The sequence below is a fragment of the Solanum tuberosum genome, unplaced genomic scaffold (genome assembly GCF_000226075.1).
Source record: "Solanum tuberosum cultivar DM 1-3 516 R44 unplaced genomic scaffold, SolTub_3.0 scf00188, whole genome shotgun sequence".
In the NCBI taxonomy this organism is placed as follows: domain Eukaryota; kingdom Viridiplantae; phylum Streptophyta; class Magnoliopsida; order Solanales; family Solanaceae; genus Solanum; species Solanum tuberosum.
Genome location: NW_006239119.1, coordinates 439,159 through 449,745, shown reverse-complemented (window position 1 = coordinate 449,745; position 10,587 = coordinate 439,159).

The window sequence follows — 10,587 nt, the reverse complement described above, 5'->3', positions numbered from 1 at the left end:
GAAATTCCACAACCTGGTGACTAATTTCATGGAGAAATCTTTTGATTTCGATGCTGGAACTGAAGAAAACCTGGTGCGTTCTTGGAAGGGTTTGGGTCGCTTCTTTTATCCTCTTTTGCTCTAAGTTTGATTGATTTTTGGAGAATGATCGATTAGGGAAAGATCTGATTAAGTTAGTAGGCTTAAACTGACCAAAACTACATAGTTTAGGGGTTAAACGATGTAATTTAGGTGTCCAACGCATAGGGGAAAAGACCAAACGACCCCTAACTTAAAATCTGGCGAGGCTAACCACGACGCCAGTGAAGGTCCATCACAAGGACCATGGCCCATTGACTGGGTCGTGGTCTGCTGGCAATGGCTACTAATTCTAGGAAAGGCCAACCACGAGTCTCACCACGGCCCGTGTGAAGGACCATGGACCGTGAAGGCCATTGTGGTTCTTCACTTGGGCAGGGGTCTGATGGCTCAGGCCCACAAAGATAACCATGGCCCGTCAGGGGGACCACGACCCGTGAAGGGCTCTGTGGTCCACCACCTGAGGTTGGGTGTGAACCACGATGAGGGTGACGGACCGTGGTTCTGTTCACGACCCGTGAACCCCTCCGTAGTTCATCTTTTTCTACTGCAAAGTCTAAGTCTTAATTCCAAGGTGTTACAACTAGATAGCTCAATAATATTGAAATTTGATATTGAAATAATAAATGTTTTATCTGAAAGGATCATATACATGTGGAACTGAAAGATTGAAGATACAACTGATCATAACAAATTTTATCATCCTGAATGAAACATATAATTTAAGTAAAACAATTTAAAAGACATGAATTTTCCCTATTCTGAGGGCTTATGGAAATAATCATATAAAATATTAAAATTTAGGTAAAAACATGTATTCCTGGGCCATTATGAAGAAAAAATGAAATAAGATGTAATTCATTCTTTTCATATGAACCCTAAATTCAGTAGAATTTGATTAACTGAAGAATAAGGTTTTCTTTGAGATTTAATGGATGAAAATATATCCACTAATGAAATTTCACACACTTGGAATGCAAAACCCTTGCTAAATTTTAGGAATTTTAGTAGAAAATCTATGGACTTGATCTTTTATAGCTTGAACATGAGAAACCCTTCTATGAAGTGTTTTTGAAGATGAAGCTTGTCGTAACTTATGAAATTTAATCGACTTAGGATTTTGGGGGAAGTTAATATTCATGGGATGAGGAAAAGACAAAAACACCCCTCCTAGAATGTGAAGAGAAGAGAAACCTAAAAGAATTGTGAAGAAACGTGCGTGGTAGCGCAACTAAAAACGACTTTGCACGACACTGTGCAACCTTAACAGTAGCACAGCCCTTGCCACGCTGCCGCATGGCGGACATCTACTTCGCACTGTTGATCACACATAATATGTAGTGCCTAGTAAAATGGTTATAACTTTTAGCATAAAACTTGGATTGATGAATAGTAGAAGGTGTTGGTAAGAAGACTTCATGACCTTTAATTTTCTTGGTATTAGGCCACAAAAACTCTTCATACACATGGAGTCCCTTATGACCCTTGTTCATATCCAATACATTTTACACACTTATTATTTGACCTTTACACCTAGTCAAACTTATTAAATTTGTCGGGTTCGAATAGATAAGTCTATGGAGAATGGTTCAGACCTTTACTTACAATTTAAGAGGTATTACAATATCTCCCCCAGGAACATTCGTCGTCGAATGAAGTCTAATTAAGTTGGAAGAAGTAGAGAAAGAACTGTAATCCAAGACTGAAAAACTAAATAGTGAAAACTGCAGGAGTTACTAACTCTAAACTGAGGCATGAATATTGTACTTATTTCATGAACATGCATTCTAATACATGAGGATATATAACTGAAAGACATGAAGCTGAATGAATACTATTTAGAAACTATTACCTCACACTAGAACTGTAGTGGAAGGAAAGAGGTGGGGGTATTTGTCTATCATATATGCTTCCGCTTCCAAAGTAGCTCCCTCAACTAACTAATTCCTCCAAAGAACTTTCACCGAGGTGAATTTCTTATTTCTCAACTTACGAACCTATCAATCAAGAATTTCGACTAGAACATATTCGTGAGAGAGACTATCTTTCACACTCACATTCTCTAAAGGTAAAACTAAAGTCGGATCACCAATGATCTCTTTGGATAAGGACTCATGAAATACTGGATGTACTGATGCCAACTCTGCAGGTAAATCTAGCTCATAGACCACTTTACCAAAGCGCCTCACAATGTGGTAAGGACCTACATAACGGGGACTGAGCTTTCCTTTCTTTCCAAACCTCATTACCTCTTTCATAGTATAAATTTTCAGATATACCCAATGAACAATAGCAAACTCAAGCTCTATTCTCCTTACATTTACATACAGTTTTTATCTACTTTGAGCCATTATCAACCTTTCTCTAATAAGTTGAACTTTCTCTATAGCCTCATGAATTGATTCATTCCCTATCAAGGACACTTCATCAACCTCAAACCATCAAATAGGAGGCCTAAACCTACTTCCATAAAGCACCTCAAATGGAGCCATCAGAATGCTAGAGTGGTAACTATTATTATAGACAAATTTAATCAAAGACAAACGATCATATCAATTCCCTTTGAATTCAATCACATAATCTCTCAGCATATCTTTCAAGGTCTAAATAGTCCGTTCAACCCGACCATCTTTCTACGGGTGAAAAGCTGTGCTTAGATTAACCTGAGTGCCGAGGCCTTTCTGAAATGACTTCCAAAACTATGAGGTAAATTGAGTACCCCTATCTGAGATGGTAGATAAGGGAACCCGTTCTACTTCACTACCTCACAAATGTAAAGAATAGCATAATCCTCAGTTGAATACGAAGTCTTAATTGGTAGGAAATGTGCTGACTTAATTATGTGGTCTACAACCACCCATATCGAATCATGTTGTCGACGTGTGCAAGACAAACCTGTGATGAAGTCCATATTCAAATCCTCCCACTTCCAAGTAGGAATATTGATATCCTGAGTCAAACCCCTAATTTTTGATGTTCAACCTTAACCTGTTGGACTTTTGGATACTTAGACAAATTATGCAATGTTCTTCTTCGTACCATTTCACCAATAGAACTTCCGTAGATCATTGTACATCTTAGTGTGTCTTGGGTGAATATAACTTCAAGAACTGTGAGCTTCTATCAAAATTTGTTGCCTCGACAGACCAACATTTAGGACACATAAGTGATTTTGGTAACAAAGCACATCATCTCGTCTTTTGGGGAAAACTTCTTTAGTCTTCTTAAGGAATGCTACCTTCAATTCAACCAAGGTTGGAATATCATCCTGCTTCGCTTTAACCTCAATCACAAGAGATGATTCTGAATCATTCGGAATAATAACCTCACCATATGCTGAATCAATAAGGTGAACTCCCAAACAAGCGAGCGTGTGAAAATCATGAACTAAATCCTTCTTTTCCTCCTCAATGTTAGAGAATATGCCACTAAATTGGCTTTACCCATATGGTATAAGACACTAATGTCATAATCTATCAATAACTCAAGCCATCTCCTTTGACAAAGATTCAAGTCCTTATGGTTGAACACATATTGTAGGCTATTATGGTCTATAAATACGTCCACATGAATACCATATAGATAATACCTCCAACTAATAAAGGCGAACAATACTACTGCTAATTCAAGATCACGAGTCATGTAATTCTTCTCATAAACTTTGAGATCCCTTGAAGCATAAGATATGACCCTACCATGTTGCATCGACACATAACCATTATGGAAGCATCACAACAAACCACAAATCCACATGAACCCTCGGGTAGAGTCAAAATTTGAGCTGAAGTAAGTCGAGTCTTCAATTCCTCTTCTCACAAGCTTCAGACCATTGACATTTGAGTTTCTTCTAGTTCAGTCTACACATAAGAGAAGAAATAGGAAAATCATTCAATAAACCATCTCTAGTAATCGGCTATGTAACACCCCGTATCTGAAAACACACCAACCAACTGATTTCCAGAAGTTGCAGGTGCAACCCACGGACCATAGATGGGGTCCGTTGATGGCCACCTGCAGCCCCTCCCTAAAAATCTCAGAAAATTTAGCTAATGGTAGACCCACGCCAAAACCTACGGACTGTAGGTCAAACCACGGTCCGTGGTCCAGGGCCGTAGGTCGGACTCCGAGGTTCGAACTTCCAATCGCGAACGACAGCTGACCAGAACGGACCGTCGGTCCATCGGTTTGGTCCGTGGATCGGACCCTAGATTTATTCTTCCAGAACCCCATCGAAGATTGACCAGGACGGACCTTGGGTCAGTCCACAGACCGTCGGTCAGTTCTATCAGTGGCCCCGACAACTTTTAAGTCAGGGGCCATTAGGTCTTTTCCCTATGTGTTGGACCCCTAAACTACGTCGTTTAACCCCTAAACTACATGGTTTTGGTCAGTTTTAGCCTAGTAACTTGATTAGAACTTACCCTAGTTAACTCATTCTCCAAAAAATCATCAAGTTGAACAAAAAGAAGGAGGAAGAGTCGACCAAGCCCTAGTCCAAGAAAGCAACATATTTTCATCAGTTTCATCCCTGAAATCAAAATATTTCTCTGTGTAATTCGTCACTAGGTATGTGGGATTTCACTAGTGGGTTCCTTTCACCCATTAGGTCCCTAGAATTCAGTCAGATTCTTGATTCTCTACAACATGTTAGACTTAGGGTTTCTAGAATTTCATAATTTATGTTGTGATTCAGTTGTTAGACTAATCCAAATCAGATTATCATGTTTTCGTGGAATTGTTGTTTAGTTCTTTGCATGAAACTTAGAACCCTACTTGTGTAGATTCTCTTAGCTCATAAATTACACTTGCTAGGTCAGTTTAAACAGATATATATGCTCCATTTAAGAATGTATCATTATCAGTATATTAATGATGCATTTTCAGTTAACATTTCAGAACATCGAGCTATCCAGTTTATTTCAGTTTTATTGTCTTTTATGCATTCTATTGGGAGTAGACTTAAATACTGAGTTGGACTAGTGTCAGTCACCCTCAAGTCCTAGAACTACGTGCCCCCGTCGGTTATAAGTTCCCTATGGGCATCAGTTTAGTGATCACGCCAGTCATGCCTCTATACCTCTGGCAAGGTATATTGGGTCCTCTCGATGAGGCGTATACATCGGACTCCACGTTTAGCTTACGTGGTTTTATGTCAGTTATTAGTACCTCCCACAGTCAAATTATATTGCATTGACCAGGTTATCAGTTACAGTTCAGTATTCAGTTTCAGCATGCTATAAACTTGGTCATTGCATTCAGTTTAGTTCATATTTAGTATCTTTAGTATATTTATCATGATTCAGATTATATCATTGCTTTATCGCTCTGTTCAGCTATATGTTTTGTTCAGCTTTATCCTACCCTGCATGCTCAGTACCTTTCAAGTACTGATGCATAATCTGCGCTACATCTTCTCGTGATGTAGGTTAAAGTCCTCAACATTCAGATCACACATAGATCGGTTCCCCATCTTCAATTCAGCAGCTTCCGTGGCGAGTCCTCATTTTTTGAGGGCGATTGACATGATTATATTTATAATTTTAGTCTTTAGTTTCCGTTTTTGCTAGATTTAGCTGGGGCATGTCCCAGCATCTCTAGTTAGTTAGAGGCTTTATTTCAGACATAGTACTAGATTCAGTTTTGGAGCTGAGTTTGATCTTTAAGTTGTTATTAAACTCATAGTTTCTTTATATTCAGACATTATTGGGTATTCCCCATCATTTCAGTTATCTCATGATTTTTGCTTCCGCACTAGTTATCTTTTCATAGATATATATTCAATATGCTTATGATATGCCAACTCAGGGTTAGCTTGGGGTCACTCGTGATCTTAGGTCCCGTGTCCGCATCCTGGGGGTAGCCTCGTGGCGTGATAGGCTAAACCTAAGAAACTCCTGATATATGATGGAAAAAAAGGTCTAGGCCTGTTCTTAACTGCTCTAGTCTTTTGAGGATTAACCTGAAAGCCCTCTAACGAATCACTACTAACTTCAAACAAAACTCACACTTGCTGAACTTAACAAACAACTGAAGGTCCTTGAGAGTTTACAAGACAATCCTCAAATGGCTTGCATGCTCATTCCCACTCCGAGAATAAATAAGAATGTTATCTATGAAGACAATGATGAACATGTCCAAATACTGTTTGAACACACTGTTCATCAGGTCCATAAAAGCTGCAGGAGCATTGGTGAGTCCAAAGAATGTAACAATGAATTTATAGTGACCATCCCGAGTCCTGAAGACTACTTTTGGAATGTCACATTCTATGACTCTAAGCTGATGATAGCCTGATCTGAGGTCATTCTTTGAAAAGATGATGGCACCCTAAAACTGGTTGAATAAGCCATCAATCCTAGGAATGGGGTACTTATTCTTGATTGTTAAACCAGTCGGGATGAAAAAGGTTGAAGCAACAATGTTTTTGGAGTTTGGCGACTCAACCTACTAGCCGTAGGAATGAGTCGTGGATTGGAGAAGTGATTTTTGTAGTTAAGTGTAAAATGACAAAACTAGACTACGAGCTATAGGAACTTCTACGAACCGTAGCAGCAAGTCATAGAAAAAATTAGAGATTTTGAACTCCATTGCTTGAACTACAAGAAGCCAGGATGGGTTGTGCAAAGTTCTACAGGTCATAGAATATACCCATAGAAATGTCCAGAAGATAAGATGAAGATACTACTTTGACGAGAGGTCTCTACATGCCGTAGGAATACCTCCAAACCATAGGACCTAATCGTAGGAACGATTGACAAAATAAGATTTTCCTATAGTTCCTTTTTTGACTTTGTTTAGGAATATATGTCTATAAATAGTCATTTAATTATCATTTTTACTGTTAGACAATTGAATACTTTGATTTTGGTTTTGAGAATTATTTTGGTGAACAATTTTTTCATTTTAATTCTTGAAACATTGGTTCAATACAATCTTTTGTTCGTCAATTCAATATTTCGGAATTCAATTACTCTAATGTAAGTTCATAATTATTTTAACAATCTTATTATGAATTGTGATAACTTAAGCATGAGCATCTAAACTCTACAACTAGGGTTGTGGGAACCATGAGGAATTAACAACGTAGACCTAATAATTAGTAATTCTTGAATAGTGTTTTTTGCATGTATTGTTAATCTCTTCGTTTAATTGCTTTTTAACGGTGGCCAACGTTAGAACCCACCTTCCTACATTCCCCACCAAGGAAGTAATGAATGAGCAAAGAGATTAAACAACAAAGATTTGGTTACTACAATTGACATCTAATAGCTTGAACCACCTCTATGAGAGCTAATTTGGGGCCAAAGGTAAGGGTTAGTAAAACACACATCCGTAGACCGACCAAGTTCCGTGGTGAAATTCCCTATTTGGATGACCAATCACTTAAGAGATATCTAACTTACCAACTTTACATGTTGAACAGAAGAAAAGATTACTACTATAAGGTTTATTGTGTTATGGACTTATGGGGAACATGTGTACCCTAGTTTTATCTTCTATTGAATCTACAAAACATTAAATCTTGTTTACTTGTTATTAAAATCAATCAATTAAGCTTTTGTTTTACAAACCCCCCATTTAGTCACACTAAAAGTAGAATCAACAGTAAATTAGTCTAAGTCTAGACCTCATTCCTCGTGGAATCGACCCTAACCTCTGTTAGATTCTTTATTTGAACAACAACCACATATACTTCTTTAGAGAGGTGTAATTTGGGCGTATCACATTGTCAATGTCACTATACACTAAGGGCAAGCCTATGCCATGTTGTGATATATTGAAACATCTTTTGGGAGTGTGAGTGCTTAAATTTTAAAAAATGGCCCTATAAAGTTGAATGCTTGTGACAATAAAATATAATGAGAGAAAGGCTTTACTAAAATAGTGATGGTACAAATGACACATGGTTGGTTTTATTGTTGTTTGCGTTGTTCATGCATGATCACATTGGCCTAGTAGATTTGCAAGGAGTCCATTATTGAGGTTATGTTGTTTCTTGTAGAGTATCTTGGTGCTAAACAAGGGCATGAATTATTGCATGAGAGGTGAACTACGAAAACATGATTAAAAGAGTTTGTTAGACGCATGTTAAGGTGGAAAAGTCCTTAGGTTTTAATGGTGAAGTGATATCGAAGGGATAAAGACTTATTCAAGGATGAAGAAAGATTTAAGTGTGGGGTAGTGTTGTTGGGCGTATTTATAGCTTTAGTTTTAAGAGAATCCTTTATTCTATTTGTTATGTTTTGATTGATATTGCGGTAATTGTGCACTAAGTTATGTAATGAGACAATGTGGAGAGTTTGAAGGGAAATTAAAGAATTGGTAGTTAAAACAAAGGAGGAAAGGGTGGAAGAAACTTAGAGAAGCATGTGAAAGAAAACGCACAAGAGAAAATATGGGTTGGGGCACATTTCGTGCGCATCGCTGGTGCTGATACCTAAATCAGACATACTAATGGCACACTGCGCTAAGGCCTAAACTACTAAAGCCAGTGTTGGTGCACGATTGTCGTGCTGTTCTAGGGCCTAAACTGCTAGTGCCCATGTCTGGCACTGTGGTGGTGTGCCACCCCACTAATGCACCGATAAAATCCCATATTTTAGGATTCCAAATCCAAGAAGGAAAGGGCTTATTTTCCCTAACCCTCTAAATAGAACATTGTGCCTCTTTTGTAGGGTTCCGTCTTCTTTTTTCAAGTGCAAGAGAAAATGAATAGAATTCACCTTGCTTTTCTTTTATTGTACTTTTTCTTAGTCATTGATTTGTATGAAAACAATTATATTTGTGTTTTTATCAGCATGAGTAGCTAAGAACCCTTGTTCTGGGGATGCGGCTATGAATGATTGTTGAACTTTAATTCCATGGATGAAGTTGATTATCACTTAAATTACTCTTTTGTTCTTGTATTACTATTTTTATGCTTGATCACCATTTGAATAAATTTATTGTCTTCTTTTGAACTCGGGCGAGGAATATAGGGATAGAACATGGAATGCAATGAGCATGATCTTTTCGTGCATATCACTAGAATTGATTTGTAGCTAGGATATGGATATACCTAGGTGGCGTGCTTGGTTACAAAACAAAAAGGTAACTTAATTCTCCGTGGTTGATTCAATCTATCCCCAATCAATGATGTAGTTAGAGTGTCAACTTGGGTAGGTGATTAGAGGTTGAAAGAGCATGATCATAATATTAACCTTATAAATTAGTAATTTAATAACCATTTGAAATCTATGAAAGAAATGTGAAACACGAAGTCTTAGTTAAGCTACGGCCCTGGAATTGTCCCAATTATCGTGAACATGTCGAACATTATTTGTTATTATGATTCTTAAATTATTGCATTCTTAGTTTATAAACAAAATCAAACTTTTGTGGCACAGTAGCATTAATTTGTGGGTTTGAGTGAAATTTGATATATACTAATCGTAAGTCATTTAGGTTTGATAATCCAGCTCTTTTAGAGCAACCATATTACTTGCGCGATCACGTACACTTGCGTGTGCACTAGGGAGTAACAACAACTGGTGCATCAGCTAGAACACCAAGTGTTCAAATATCCTGATGGGGAGCTCGGGATTCTTTCAGAACCTCAGGCAGGCAAAAAAGATATTTGTCCCCACCAAAATTTGGCATTCTGAACTCAACCGATTCGTCGAAATTTCCAAACGAGGTTGTCTCGATAAATAGTGGGTCCGATACCCAATCTCCATTTTAAGCTAATTCTACAATGGAGCTCGAAATTAGCTCAGAAGCCTCGGGATCCATATGAAAGGTCCCTCTAGACCAAACTCTATATTTTCGAGCTAACAAATCCGTTAGAATAACATTCTAAGGTCGTCTTCCTGAACATTTGACCAAAGTCAACCATTATGTTTTAAAAGCTCTAAAATAGGGAAACTTGCACAGAATCAAAATGAACGATCAGGTGATCAAACTGTATGTTCCAGTAAGTCAAAAAGAACTTGGAGTCGCTATAGGAATTCTCTAAACGATGGAAAGTCGGTATCCTCCCACCATGATTCTTCTGTGCAATTCCATGAAGTAAGACATTCAATTGAAGTTTTGTATGGTGGGCAGCTCCTTTGAGTTTATGATGATATAACCTACGTTTTTTCAGTTTAGACCAATTGAAAAAATGAGGCATTAATCTACATAAGGCTAGGTTTTCAACAAAATGTTAGTTGTCTCTTTTTCCCTTGAAAATAGATTTAACACTAGACATAATAGTCATTTTCTTATTTTCCTTATACGTAGAACTATGAAATAAACTAAATCTTTGTATACTAATTACTTTCTTATTTGAAATATGTAAGAAATCTTACCATTATATAGTATCAATTACATTATTTAAATCATTTTCAACTAGGTATCATAGAGTGTAAAATATAATTATACTACCTTAAATGTTAATTTTTCTAATATTGAGAACCTTTAATTAAAAAAAAAACAATCTATTTATTAAATTTTATCCTTATTTGGTAATACTAAAGGTTTACCTATACA